Source organism: Chrysemys picta, chromosome 16 (genome assembly GCF_011386835.1).
Source record: "Chrysemys picta bellii isolate R12L10 chromosome 16, ASM1138683v2, whole genome shotgun sequence".
In the NCBI taxonomy this organism is placed as follows: Eukaryota; Metazoa; Chordata; order Testudines; family Emydidae; genus Chrysemys; species Chrysemys picta.
Window position 1 is genome coordinate 7,725,974 of NC_088806.1, and position 15,436 is coordinate 7,741,409.

At 46.7% G+C, this 15,436-nt stretch overlaps 1 non-coding gene across 1 annotated transcript; it reads left to right on the plus strand.

Moving 5' to 3' along the window:
- The first annotated feature begins 11,957 nt into the window (after positions 1-11,957).
- Positions 11,958-12,039, plus strand: TRNAS-AGA (transfer RNA serine (anticodon AGA)). Its single transcript has one exon. It is a non-coding gene; the product is annotated as a tRNA-Ser (tRNA).
- Positions 12,040-15,436: the final 3,397 nt, after the last annotated feature.

The following is a 15,436-nucleotide window of genomic DNA, read 5'->3' on the forward strand; positions in this document are numbered from 1 at the left end:
CCACATTTAGGGGCTTCTCTCCTTGTTTCATGGCTGGATTAGGGAGGTGGGGGGTTGCCTTAGCTAAAACAAATCCATATTAAAGGCTGCAGGATGGCAGCAGCAGAGGTGGGGAGTCTCCTGCCGTGTGATAGAGCTGATTCCCCCTTCCGCTGCTGAGGGGAAGGTTGGTACTTTGAGCTCACCCGGTGCTGGAATGTCTCATGGGTGAGATTAATGAGACTCTTGAGAAGGGAAGGGAAGTATTTTCTATTCCTGCCGAGCTCCATTGTCTCCTGTGGCCCTTTCAGATCTCTGCTCCCCTGCTGGGAAGAATCAGAGACAAGCCCCCATCTGGGTGAGTCACCAAGAGGCTGTAGCCCATGGAGTGTGTGTGGGGGAAGGGGAGGGTTGGACTGGGCTCAAGGGGAGAAGGTTGTGTGTGATAGTGTGTGGGGGAGGGGGAGGGTGTGTTTCTTAGGATAGAAATGATGGACAACACAGGGGTAGGGACAGTGAAGCCCCGTGTCTGAGTGTTATGACCCTGTGTGGTGCTGCCGTTCACCTGCCCCTCCTATGGTTTCATCTTTCATTGAATCCAACATTTTTTCACCTGTCATCATCCCAGAGGTGTCCCACATGCATCAAATACAGAGTGTCCCTCTTAGAGACACCGAGGACTGGTACTGATTTCAGCTGCTGGACAGCTCTGCTCGGTTTTTATACATTTGCATAGGAAAATGCTGAGTGTTTAAATTCATTTCAAGCCCCCCCTTCAGCGAACTCCTGAACACACTGGAGATGGGTCTGGAAATCAATTTTCATTTGAAAAAGTTTTTAAAGGGATTCACTTGGAATTGAACTAGGAACCCATTGCCATACAGGGAAATATTCAACCAGGGAGCTGTACTCTCAGCAAAGAAGGCCCTGTACAGCCTAGAAGAGAAACAGTTTTTAACCTTGGGGTTAGTAAACTTTATCTCGATACAAATGCCACAGCTTACAAAATCCCACACCCGCTCTGTGTCACCAGAGCACAACAACAACTCTCCTTGGAGCACACACAGCTCCCCAGCTCCATGCCCGTCAGCCTCTCCAGCATTGCTCCAATCCCTGAAAGGGACAGGGCAGAGGTAACTAAAACCCCCTTCATCCCCATAGAATTAATGCCCAAATAATTCCATTTCAACCAGAAACGCAGAGCTCCCTCTGAGCGTCAGCCCTGTCCCTGTGTAGCTCCCCAGCAGTGAGTGTAGTTCTCTGGTAAAATTATTGTCTCTCATGTGGCAGACCCAGTTATTAGGATATTCAGGCCTGTCTGCAAAGGCCTAGACTTTAAGAACTTAGGTGTATTCTTATCACTTAGCTAGTTGTAGAGGTACAAAACAAGAATCAAAAAAACAGTCTGCCTGTTTATAGGCCGTCTCGCACTATGACAGTCTCAGGCCTTCTTAGGCTAAGACCTTTGGCTAAACAGCAGGGGCAGCCATAAGCTGGGAAGGTGGTGGTGGGATATAATTGGTTAGATAATCAGTTACAATATGTTAGGATTGGCTAGTTAAATTTCAGTACAATGATTGGTTAAGATATAGCTAAGCAGAACTCGAGTTTTACTATATAGTCTGCAGTCAGTCAGGAAGTGGGGGTGGGGAATAGGCATTATGTTTTGCTAAGGGCGGGATGGGAACAGGGATACAGGCAAGGCTCTGTGGCATCAGAGCTGGGAAGGGGGACACTGAGGAAGGAAATTGGAATCATGTTTGCTGGAAGTTCAACCCAATAAACATCTAATTGTTTCCACCTTCAGACTTTGGGTATTGTTGCTCTCTGTTCATGTGAGAAGGACCAGGGAATGGGAGGGTGAAGGATAAGCCCTCTAACATTTAACACACATTTGAACCTCTTCTTTTCACACCATTGCTCGTTCTCAGGGTCTGCTTTGTCTCCAGACAGATCCATTCCCTTTCAGGACGGCCTTGCTCTTTCTGTCTGTTTCGCTCATTGAGGTGTCGGAGTAAACATTCTCCTTCACTCTGTTCTCAGACAAACACGAGTATTAACTGTTTGCTGCTGATGGGTTTAGAAAGCATTTGTCAAGTGGAAGATCCCATTTCTGGGGGCTTGTTCCCAAGATGCAGTACTTTGTGTTCCAACATCTCCCAGCTTCCTTGGTGAAAATAAGACTAAGGTTTCCTTGCAATATACAGGAAGAAAGTAGTTTTTCACCCCAGATGGGACTTGAATTCATAATCTTTGGCTTAGTAAGCCAATGCCTTAACCATTAGGACACCGGAGCCCTGAAGACAAATTTGGGAGGTATGGAAATTCCCTTTCATAACACTGCTCTACAGCCAAAATGCTTCTGAAATAAATGTAGTCAAACTTTACTAATTCTGGATCACTGAGAATGAAAATGATGCTTAAAATTGTTGATTGGCTCTAGTTTTCAAGATATGCGATTGGGTCAGTATATACAACCCTTGACTTGGGAATGGCGGAGGATAAGTGAGTTATAAAGGGAAGGGATCTCAATTTAAACCAGAAATGACTAAAATACATCTTTGACTGGATCTATGAATACATCTATGACTGGGTTTGGATAGTACTTGCTTTTTAGGCAAAACAATGAATGATGCAATCTGAAGCTGGTATTGCATCATACATGATATGAATTGCATCACGTTATTCCTAGAAGTCATGGATGATGCAATCATAACGAAGCTTACATCACTCTGCCGAACAAATTGCCCTATATCAGCTCTAGAAATCATACAGTGTCCTGCTCTCTTATTTGTCAGTGTTTGATTTTGCAAAGGGACACATTTCTGTTTAGCCAAAGTGAGCAGAGATGCCTCGTACTTGTGTGAACAGTGCAGATAACTTCTGCTATGTTTGTGGTGAAGTGACTTTTGCATCACAAAAGCGCAGTATAACTACTATGGTTAAGAAAGCCTATCACCTTTATTTTGGCTGCAAAATTGGAGATCAGGACAAGAGGTGGGCCCCACACATATGCTGCAACACTTGTGCAACAAATCTTCGCCAGTGGTTGAACAGGAAAAGGAAATCTATGCCTTTTGCAGTGCCAATGATTTGGAGAGAGCCAACAGATCATCCCAGCAACTGTTACTTCTGCATGGTGCCTCCAGTTGGGAAAGGTGTGTCAAAGAAGAAAAAGTGGACTGTGCATTATCCAAACATTACATCAGCTATACGCCCAGTACCCCACGGAGAAGGACTGCCGGTTCCTGATGCACCAGAATCATTCTCACTTGAGTCAGACGAGGAAGAGGAAGAGGATGAAACTTCTGGTCCTGAACCATCAATGTCACAGGACCCACATATTCTCCCATCCTCTTCCTCTGAACCACACCTCATAACACAAGGTGAACTGAATGACCTTGTCAGGGATTTGGAACTACCCAAGACTAAGGCAGAGCTGTTGGGCTCTAGACTACAGAAGTGGAATCTCCTGGCAGGTGATGTTAGGGTTTCCATGTTCCGTGACCGTCAAAAGGCTCTTGTCCCATTCTTCTTCATGGAAGGTGATCTTGTAGCCTGCAACAACATCGATAGTGTGATGGCAGCCCTCAACATCGTTCACGATCCAGATGAGTGGAGACTGTTCATTGATTCATTTAAGACGAGTCTTAAAGCTGTTTTACTGCATAATGGCAATGTTTTGCCATCAATTCCAGTTGGTCATGCAGTCCATATGAAGGAAACCTATGACAACATGAAACAACCTTTGAGGTGCATAAACTATGACCAACATCAGTGGCAGGTTTGCGGTAATTTGAAGGTTGTTGCTCTCTTGCTTGGTCTGCAGACTGGATACACAAAGTACTGCTGTTTTCTCTGTGAATGGGATAGTCGTGCAAGAGATTCCCACTACATCAAGAAAGATTGGCCACTCCGACAGTCATTGGAGCCTGGGAGGAAAAGTGTTCAGCAAGATTTTGTTACCACACTTACACATCAAGCTGGGTCTGATGAAGAACTTTGTCAAGGCCATTGACAAAACACAAGCAGCTTTCAAGTACCTCCGTGGAAAATTTCCAAGGTTAAGTGAAGCTAAGATAAAGGAAGGTGTCTTTGTTGGTCCTCAGATTTGTGAACTTCTTCGAGATGATGCATTTGACCATGCACTGCGTGGCAAGGAAAAGATGGCATGGGAAGCCTTCCAGTTAGTGACAATAAATTTTCTCGGAAACAACAAGGCAGACAACTACAGGTTGTTGGTGGAAAACCTCCTCAAGGCATACAGAAGCCTTGGTTGCAACATGTCACTAAAGATACATTTTTTGCACTCTTATCTAGATTTTTTTCCACTGAACTGCGGAGCAGTGAGTGACAAGCACGGCGAGCGATTTCACCAGGACATTGCAACAATGGAGAAACGCTATCAGGGTAAATGGAGCCCATCAATGCTTGCAGACTATTGCTGGACAGTGACAAGAGATGCTCCATTTAATGAATACAAGACATAAGCCAAGAAGCGCCGAGTAGACACTGAATAGGACTAAACTATGTACATAATAGTTTTTTGTCTTTTGTTTCATAATAAATTTTATTTATATAACCCTTTTGCTGATTTTTAAAGTGTTACATAAACAGGACAGGTGAAATATTATCATGTAAAGCAACCAGAAACACATGAAAAGACCTAGGTTTACAATTTATGATTAAAACTCTACTATCTACACAATATACATAGACATAAAATGTAAAAACTTAAATATCTTAGAAACAGTAGCCAATCAGTTGTTTTAATTGTCATATTTGAATTCAGCACATCAAAATACATAATAAATAGCACATTTTATCTCTGAAGCAGACGACTTCTCAAAAATTGTAGACCAGTGATAATTGAAGCAGATATTTATGAAGTCATTCGGAGATGAACTATCTCCAGTGCAACAGGTCAATCATTAATATTTGGAGGATTTTCTTGCCAGGCTGTATTAGGAGGAGAACATCACCAGACAGACATTTCAATTGTTTTATTTAACTAAAACAACAATGTTAAATATTCTGGATTGTTTTCTTCAACAGCAAACATAATATTTTAACAAAAAAGCATATGTCCCTCGCTTCTCACATTTATCTCTAGATCTATTCCACCCCCAACAATCTTCTACTCATTGAACTTTTTAAAACTTTTCACTTTTAAAGAAACGTAAGGGATCGACTCTGTGTACACAAATTAGCAGAGGGACAATAGAGTTGAGGTCTGTTATTTCTCACCTCTATTATTTATTTCTTTAAAAACATTTTTGCTGTTAACAAGCATGTTATCTCTGGAGAGACAAATCCACAATTTGAGAACTGCAAAACTAAGCATCTTTGATAGTACCTTCTAGACTGAGCACTGAGTCCCATTGGGTAAATAGAAAGATTAACTTAAATAATCTATTCAGAAGCCCCTGGATCCCCATAAGATTGGGTCCCTACTCCATGAACTATTAGAATTCATTTACAAAACTTTTCTTAAACATTACATGAATATATTGTCTCGTACTATAGAATTAGAATTTATAATCCCTATTCCATGATAAGATATAATGTATCTTAATTAAAATGATCTTTAGATAGGTTCTTCCCTCAAAAATCTGATTTTTTCTAAAGAAGGGCTTGGAAGAGTTTTTCTCCTATGACCGTGTGGCCTAATGGATACGGCATCTGATTTTGGATCAGGCGATTGTGGGTTCGAGTCTCTTTGTGGTTGTGCTTGTGCAGTTTTCCTGTTGTGCTGAAAGTCCTGCTCTCTTCAGCACTAAAACCTCTTCTTGGCTGCTCTGGCTTCAGCTAGAGCCTCGGGAAGGAGTTCGGAGTTGGGCATGACAAAGGCTGGGGCGTGAGCCCCATGTGCTTCCAGTCTAGCCTTTGCCATTCCTGACTTGCCAAAGAAAATGGGCGGCTGCCCAGGCTAGTGTATAGAGTTGGGTTTGTTTAGTTTGGAAAAGAGAAGACTGAGAGGGGACATTATAGCAGTTTTCAGGTATCTAAAAGGGTGTCATAAGGAGGAGGGAGAAAACTTGTTCACCTTAGCCTCTAAGGATAGAACAAGGAGCAATGGGCTTAAACTGCAGCAAGGGAGGCCTCGGTTGGACATTAGGAAAAAGTTCCTAACTGTCAGGGTGGTTAAACACTGGAATAAATTGCCTAGGGAGGTTGTGGAATCTCCATCTCTGGAGATATTTAAGAGTAGGTTAGATAAATATCTATCAGGGATGGTCTAGACAGTATTTGGTCCTGACATGCGGGCAGGGGACTGGACTCGATGACCTCTCGAGGTCCCTTCCAGTCCTAGAATCTATGAATCTATGAATCTATAAAAAGCCTCTTGAGGTAAAATCTCCTGCCCCTCTGCCAAAGTGAGCACCTTGAGTGACAACGGTCGGAGGCCCCACCGGGGGCTGACCCTGCTTTCCTACCGTCTTCTGATGTTGGCCACAGAGCATCAGCAGCCGCCCACATGCTGGTCTGTGGGTGGCCTTCAGTGGGTGTTTGGCATGCCAGGGAGCAGCCTGGCCGGGTGTCTTGTTGCCTGTCTGCTGGCCACACATAGGCATGGTCCTCCCCTCCTCTTGCCTCACACTCAGTTGTTCTGTGGCTTATAAATCTTCCCTTGGAGCTGTCAGCACCAGCTGCCTCTGCTCTAGCTGTCCAGAGGAGGAAAGGTGTGCTGGGCTCCAGCCTGGGACTCTTCCTCCTTCCTGCCTATCACTGACACTCCTTTCTTCAAGTGCCATGTGGGGAAGAGGAAAAGTGTGGTAGCAGTAGCCACTTCTAGACCCCATCCCAACCAAAGACCTGGCTTCAGTCAGCATGAGGCACCCAGCAGAAGGTAAACAATTTGCTCTTGCATAGCTGGAGACAAGAAAGTTGAGCACTTTGAGCTCTAGGGTTTTACCACAGGGGCCCACTGAGATTTGAACTCAGATTGCAGGATTCAGAGTCCTGAGTGCTGACCATTACACCATGGGACCAGCTTGTGCTACCTTTTCTGGACATCAATGACCCTCACGGGGCTGGCTTGTGTACGGGGACTGTTGGCCCTTTACTAAAACTTAGTGGGGTTTTTTGGTTGGCTAGTTCCCAGTACCAATAGAAGGGGGAAGGGCCAATGGGAAATCAGGACCCTGAGACTGACAGTCCCCAGGGGCAATGGTCACCAACTGGTAGGGAACAAGTGAGAATTTGTTGATGGAGAAAATTCCTGGTGAAAATTGGCAAAGCTGTGGACATTTTGAAAAGTTACAATGAATTTACACCTGAAGTTACAAACAGAGAGACAAACACACAGAGAAAGAAAATCACACACTGCACAGGCCCACGCAGACATAAACAAAAACCACACAGACACACACATACGCACAAAACCACACAGAGCCATATACACATAAGGGAAAGACACACAAAACAGAAAGAACAAATCCAAACCAAAAAATACAGCAAAAGCACACAACAAGAAAACACAAAAATCACATATCAAAAGAATACTAAGCAAAAAACAATATACATGCAAAAATCATACACACACGCACACAAAACTATGCAAGGCATCCACAAAAATCACACTGGACCCACATGCACATCAACATGACAGACAAAAAACACACCAACATACAGAAAGCCAGGCAGGGTTTGAGTCTCACAGCGAAGAGGGTGGCACAAAGGTGGTTTGGGGAGCAAAGATTGAGGGGGAGTCGGGGGATGAAGAATCACAGAATGGGCCGTGCTCTGGGCTTGGCTTGACCCCTCCTGACACATGCAGCTGGTGGAGAGCAGAGCCTGGTAGATCTGTGGAATCTGCCCTGCTCTCTGTGAAGCAAGGAGACCTCGGTGTCTTCTGAGCTGGAATTGTATTTTCCACAGGGCAAAATGATTGGCAGAAACCATTTGCTTAAAGAAAACTAGTGCTTTACCTGAGGTTTGAACTCACAACCTCACTCCATGCAGCACTGCTTTATAAGTACTGGGTACTAACCCATTGCCCCACTGAAGCCCACTTTAAGGTCATGTCTCCTTGTTTCATGGATGGATTAGGAGTTGAGGGGGTTGTATTAGCTAAAACAAATCCATATTAAAGACTGCATGATGGCAGCAATAGCGGTGGGGAGCCTATAGCTGGTTCCCCCTTCAGCTGCTAAGAAGAAGGTTCGTCCTTTGAACCCACCCAGTGCTGGAACATCTCATGGGTGAGATTAATGAGACTCTTGAGAAGGGAAGGGAAGTCTTTTCTATTTCTGTCTAGCTCCATTTGTCTCCTGTGGCCCTTCAGGCTCTCTGCTCCCCTGTTGGGAAGGTGCAGAGACAAGCCCCCATCTGGGTGAGTCACCGAGAAACTGTAGCCCATGGAGTGTGTGTGGGACAGGGGGAGGGGGAGGGTTGGACTGGGCTCAAGGGGAGAAGGTTGTGTGTGACAGTGTGTGTGTGTGGGGGAGGGTGTCTTTCTTAGGATATAAATGATGGAAAACACAGGGATAGTGACAGTGAAGCCCCGTGTCTGAGTGTTATGACCCTGTGTGGTGCTGCCGTTCACCTTCCCCTCTTACGGTCTCATCTTTCATTGAATCCAGCATTTTTTCACCTGTCATCATCCCAGAGGTGTCTCACATGCATCAAATACAGAGTGCCCCTCTTAGAGACAACGAGGACTGGAACTGATTTCAGCTGCTGGACAGCTCTTCTCGGTTTTTACGCATTTGCATAGGAAAATGCTGAGTGTTTAAATTCATTTCAAGCCCCCCCCCCCCCCCCCGAACTCCTGAACATACCGGAGATGGATCTGGAAATCGATTTTTATTCAAAAAAGTTTTTAAAGGGGATCACTTGGATTGGAACTAGGAACCCATTGCCATGCAGGGAAATATTTAACCAGGCAGCTGTACTCTCAACAAAGAAGGTCCTGTATAGCCCAGAGCAGGAACAGCTTTTAACCTGGAGGTTAGTAAACTTTATCTCTATACAAACCCCACAGCTTACAAAATCTGCAAAACCACTCTGTGTGACCAGAGCACAACAACTCTCCTTGGCGCACACACGGCTCCCCAGCTCCGTGCCCGTCAGCCTCTCCAGCATTCCTCCAATCCCTGAAAGGGACAGGGCACCGGTAACTAGAACCCCTTTATCCCCATAGAATTAATGCCCAAATAATTCCATTTCGACCAGAAACGCAGAGCTCCTCTGAGCGTCAGCCCTATTCTCGTGTAGCTCCCCAGCAGTGAGTGTGGCCTATAATGCAGAGGTGACATTTTTATAGTTTGAACACGTGTGGTTCTCTGGAAAAATTATTGTCTCGCATAGGGCAGACCTGGTTTTCATTCATGGCCAGTGAAGAGCTGAGTATTATTGTCCAATGTAGAAATTACAGAATTTAAACTAGGAAGAAGGGGCAATTTTCCCATCATTTCACCGCTTTACATCCAAACACACTGACTTTCTGAATGACCCGTCCTCATTCAACCAGAAGATGTTGGGGGGATGTAGGAGTCACTGGGGGGATTCTCTGGGCTCTGTTATGAATGGGTCAGAGCGGATGTACATAGTGATCTAGTCTGGCTGTAAAATCTATGAACCAACACCAAATATGGTGTTAAATTAATCCTCAAAACGGCTGTTCCACATCCAGACCCCAGCAAAGGGCTCTCCGAGGAAGGGGGCTGGTCAGGAAGGAAAGAAGGAAGATGTCCTCCTCTCCCTGGAGGAAATGGTCTCTGCGCTTTGGACAGGAAGGAGGGGAAGGAAATGGCCCCTCGATGGCGCCAGAAGCTAAGAAATGAAACACAACAGGCTGCTTCTGTGCACATTGATCTGGACAGTGAAGGACCCTGACTCCTGTATCATGAAAAGCCAAAATGCTGTTTCTTTCTACAGCAGGGAAGACCAGGAGAAAAGAGTTCCAATAACTGCTGCCTGGTTACTGGTGAATTCTTTCATATTATAAAGAAAATTGAAACAAAATCCATCTGAACTTGAGCTGCCTGTTATTAAAAGCTGGTTCCCCAGTTCAGTTCCAACGGCTCTGCTAGAAACACCCCCAGGTCCCTGCTCACCCCAGCAGGAGCAAAAGAGAAACCCCCAGTGGGCGCTGCCCTTAGCCCCAGGCTGCTGTCATGGGGGTGGGGGAGGGGACTGATTGTTCAGTGCTGAGGAAGGAGCCAGTATAGGCCTCTGGTGTCTGCTCCTAGCATCTGCCCAGCCCAGTCTGTCCTCTGCCTCCGCTGCTGCTCCCTCCACGCTCTAGAGTCAAACCAGCAGGGCCCCCAGGGGACAGAGGCTGGGGCAGGGCAGCAGCCTGGATTGGGCTGGGAAGATGCTGGGAGGTCTCGTTCCCCAGAAGTGGCCTGGCTCCTTTCTCAACAGCAAACCAATCAATTCCACCCCCCTCCCCGGAAACATCAGCCTGGAGCTAAGGGCAGCATGGGATGAATCCCTTTAGTTCCCACTGAGGCATGAGGCAATCCAGGGCATTTCTGACCTGGGGAAACCAGCCGTTAATAACAGGCAGTTCAAGTTGAAGCTAAGTGTTTTTAACATTTTTTACAACACTAAATAACCCTTGAATCCTAGTGTCACCATCCATTAAATGCCTTCAGCCTTATAGTTTCCCAAGTGCAAAAGTAAACATCTATTCAAATACAAGGGAGTGGGGATCAGTCAATGTTCAGAGTCATCCCACATAAAAGAACCATGTTGTGGTTCATGCTGGCCCCATCCTGTGCCCATCGCCTTTCCCTCCTCTTCCTTAAAAGTTTCGGTATTTTGCATAGAAACTTTCTTCCCTCAGGAGAGACCTGGGAACCAGGCCTGCCAGCCAGACAAACACATTTAAGAGGAGGTATCCCTCTCCCTGTCAAAAAATGATCTTCCTCCTTCAAGTTCAGTGACAGCCTGAATTGTTCCTTATCCCGGCAGAGCCAGAGGATTGAAAACAGCAACATCAAAACCCTGTGTAGCTCACAGGAATGAACACAAACACTCCCTGGTATCTGAGGAGATGTTTAGTTTTACCCTTGGTCAACTACAAGGCCAAAGGGAAAGGTGGTGGTGCCAGATATAAAGAGTGAAACACGACACATGATAGTCATTCCCATAGTGACTGCAAAATCTTTTCATATACTTCTTATTATCATCAGTGTATTGTTTTCTCTGGGGTCTAGACCTTGACCAAGAAATTTGGATCTTGATAAAAATAATCAACTGCCCCTGGTGAAGGTAATGGAGTTGACACCCACTGGGTGTCCCTACACAGGTACAAGTACTAACAACATGGCTGCCTTTTAGCCATAGTTTTTAATCAGAGCAATACATTGATACAAACCCCTGTTAAATCATTTCTCAGCCCAAGTCCTTCACCCACATTCCTTAGGGCATTGGGCCACCATGTGGATGTTTCATTTCCCTCAGTTTCTAACAGAGACACAATTTCTTTTGCACAGATCCATGAACAGCAAAACCTCCCTGTGTCTCTGGTCTGAGGGAGGGCATTCGGTTCCAGTGAACCTTCTCTCCTGCAATGACAATGGTCAGACGAGGGGACGTGGCACCTGCATCCCTGACTGGGAGAAATTGGCTCGGCTCTTTGTTTCTGCTGCTGTTGTTAGTCCATGAAACACCAGGGGTGGAATGAAAGGCTGAATTCTCGCACCAACTTCCTGAAATATTTCAGTGCCCCAAAGAAATCCTGCCCCCTGCTATTGGGATGATGTGCTGGAGATTTGACTAGAAAGGGTCTGTCTGAATTGTCACCCTGGGGAATGAAGAAAAATCTACAGCAATGTCGTTAACACAAACACACTCTCATCCTGCTCCAGGCAGAAGGGAAATGGGCAGGAATTCTCGCTGTTCAGCCAAGGACACATTAACATTGATGCGCAGTTGTGAGTGTGCTGGGGAAGCTGGTCTGAGCAATTTGAAGTGACAGTTCAGTGACAACAGAATCATCGTGTAATAAAACAAGTGTACATCAAGTAGTTATGGCCGAGTGGTTAAGGCGATGGACTAGAAATCCATTGGGGTTTCCCCGCGCAGGTTCAAATCCTGCCAACTACGGATGCACTTCACTTTTATTGTTACTCTAGTCTTAGTGCCTGAGCATCCACAGTGCAAACTGGAGCCAGATCTAGTTTCACTCTGTCTACACTTAAGACACTGCGATAGCACTTTCGAGTAGACAGTCTGGAGGGGTTTTCCCATCCCTGTAATAGCTGCATTGAGAGAACAATTCTTCCTTTTATTTAGCACTATCTAACCAGGGCTTAGTTCACCTTAACTATATTGGTTAGGAGGGTGGATTTTTCACACCCTGAGGGACGTCGCTCTGCCAGTTAAGTGCCCAGCGTCCACCAGCCCTTAGATCCCTCTTGGTATTTCAATGCAGGCACTGACCTGTGCGAGGAAAACATCAGCTCACAAACACAGAGACTGAATTCCCCACATTTAATCTCTCTGCACTTTCCAGAACATCACAAAATTCAATTATTCTTGCTAGAACAGAGAAAAAATAAGTAATGCTAAGTTTTTGTCTTGGTTAAATAAAATTAAGGGTTTAATTAATAGAGTAAAACTATGTCCTGATTCCTATAAATAACACCAGAACATGAAATAAGAACAGAGACAAATGTTGTCAGTGAGGACTAATTTCGCAAATGATCTTCCCATTATTAATTTCCATGCTGGCCCCAGTGGAGGTCTGGGCACCTCCAGTGTCACTGCTCTGCATTCCCCTTCCCCTTAGAATTGTTCTCGGCCATTCCCAGATGTGGAACATTGGGCAGGTCAGAATGTGACTAGTGACCCCGGCTCCTTCCTGCACCTGCTCTACATTGCTCCACAGCAGCTTCTCCCCCTGCAGAGTCACCCCAGCACTGCAGTGCAGCCGCCCAGGGTTCAGCAGGGCCCCTGGCAAGGACAGTGGGTGCAGCTAACAGCCCGGTGTGCCTGGCAGTGAGGCAGGGGCAGCCCGAGGCTGGAAGCTCTGAGTCAGCTGTAAAGAAGCAACACCCCCCACAAGTACAGAGATTGAAATGTTAACATCATGACACCCTGTACAAAGCCACGTCAGTTGTTTTTTCACAGGGAGATGCAAAAATCAGGTGACACCAATTTTTAAGTTTGAGTAAATAAAGTTGAGGAGATAGTTATTAACCTCGCAGAAATATGCCCAAGATCCCTCTACATGACACCTGAAGGTGAGATAGAAACAGAGACAAACCTTGTCAGCAAAGGCTAATTTCCCAAACGATCCTCAAAATGTCACTAATTCCCCACTCTGTGCAGTGTAACTGTTCTGAGGCAGCTTCCCATTAAATGCTGTTGTGGGACATTCCCAGACCTGGACATTTATGATCGACAGAATTTGAAGAGCAAACGTGGCTCCCGGCACCAGGCAGGATTTGAGGATTTTGTCCCTGTCACTTAGTCTTTGTCAATAGTACAGACCCTCCTGTGCCCAGCCAGCCAATGAACTCGGGGGAAAGGTTGCAGGAAGCAGAGACCTTAGAAGCAATGCAATAAGAGGCCGTTCATCAGGCAAGGTGGCCGAGCGTTAAAGCAATAGTCTGCTCATCTGATGCCATTCCTGAGCTGCCTGTTATAAAAGCTGGTTCCCCAGTTCAGTTCCAACGTCTCTGCTAGAAACACCCCCAGGTCCCTGCTCACCCCAGCGGGAGCAAGACGAGAAACCCCCCACGGGCACTGCCCTTAGCTGCAGGCTGCTGTCGCAGGGATGAGGGGATTGATTGCTTGGTGCTGAGGAGGGAGCCAGTACAGCCTCTGGTGCTCTGCTCCTAGCATCTGCCCAGCCCAGGCTGTCTGCTGGCCTCAGCTGCTGCCCCTTCATGCTCTGGAGCAGGGGATTCATCACAATTGTTTTGGTGGCCTCAGAGTGTGGCCACCAACTCTTGCTGGTGGCCACTCTGACCATTTTCCCAAGCCGGAGCCCCACCACCCCGGGGGTTGTAGCCTGAAGCCATAGCCCATGGGCTGAAGCCCAGAGCCCGCTGCTGAAGGCCTGTGGCTGGAGCCGGGGAGGGGTGGAGGTGGGAAGGCTGAAGCCCAGAGCCCCGGGGCTGACGTGAGGGTGGGAGGGGCACTGAAGCCCCAAGCCCACTCCTGGAGCCCTGGCAAGCTGAAGCCCAAAGTCTTCCCCCAGAGCCTCTCAGCCCCTGGTAGGTGAGTTGGGAACTCACCAGCTGCCTGCGGCGTTGAAGGTTCCTACCCCATCAAGAACACCCCAGCCCCACATGCCTGCAGATGTGCTGCCTGGAGCCCCCAGGAGGCTGGGCGGTACATGATGCCGATCCCCTGCTGGTAGCGCCAGCAAACACCCAGGCAGTGCATGCAGAGAGGGGCTGCTGCTTTCCCCCCACCTGCATCCTTGCCCAGGAGGCTGTCCTGGCTGCAGGAAAATCCCCTGGTGGCTGAATTTGAGAAATGCTGCTCTAGATTCACAATGCAGGGACCCAGTGGGGCAGAGGCTGGGGCAGGGCAGCAGTCTGGGTTGGGCTGGGAAGATGCTGGAAGTTCTGGTGCCCAGAGAACTGGCCTGACTCTCTTCTCAGCAGCAAACAAGTCAATTCCATGTAGCTGGAGTTGAATAACTTAGGTCGACTTAGCCCCGTAGTGTAGACCTGCCCTTAGGCTGTCTACACTTAAAACACAGCTGTAGCACTTTGTAGTAGACAGTCGCTACAGTGATTGCAGGGGTTTTCCCATCGCTGTAGTAGTCAGATTGACAGAAGACTTCTTCCATCCACCCAGCACTATCTACGCCAGGGCTTAGGTCAGCTGAACTACACTGGTTAGGAGGGTGGCTTTTCACACCCGGAGAGATGTCGCTACGCCAGTTAAGTGTCCAAAGTACATCAGCCCTTAGATCTCTCTTAGTATTTCAGTGCAATGAACTGTGAATGGAAAACATCAATTCACAAACACAGAGACTGAATTCCCCACATTTAATCTCTCTGCATTTTCCAGAAAGTCACAAAATTCAGTTCATTCTTGTTAGGAGAGAGAAACATTAAGTGACACTAATTTTTAAGCTTGAGTAAATAAAGTTATGGGATTAATTAATATAGTAAAAATTAGGGCTGTCGATTAATCGCAGTTAACTCAAATCTATGATCATAAATTCAAATCTACGATCATAAGCAAAACTCCCACCCCAGAGTACACTGGGCAGTGCCCTTCACCTCAGTTTCTCACCTTGCGGTGTGACAGGCCAATCCAATGGTCCTTTAACAGACCCCTCTGCTCTCCTTCCACCAACCCCCACTCCCCTTGGCCAGCAAAGCCCCCGGGGTGGGGGAGGGAGGGGAGGCATCGAGCGATATCTTCAGGGCCGTCCTTAGCCATAGGCAGAACAGGCAACCGCCTAGGGCACCACGCTACCTGGGGGCACCGCTCTGCCGGGAGCCCGGACAGACGGGAAGCAGTGGAGCATTTAACA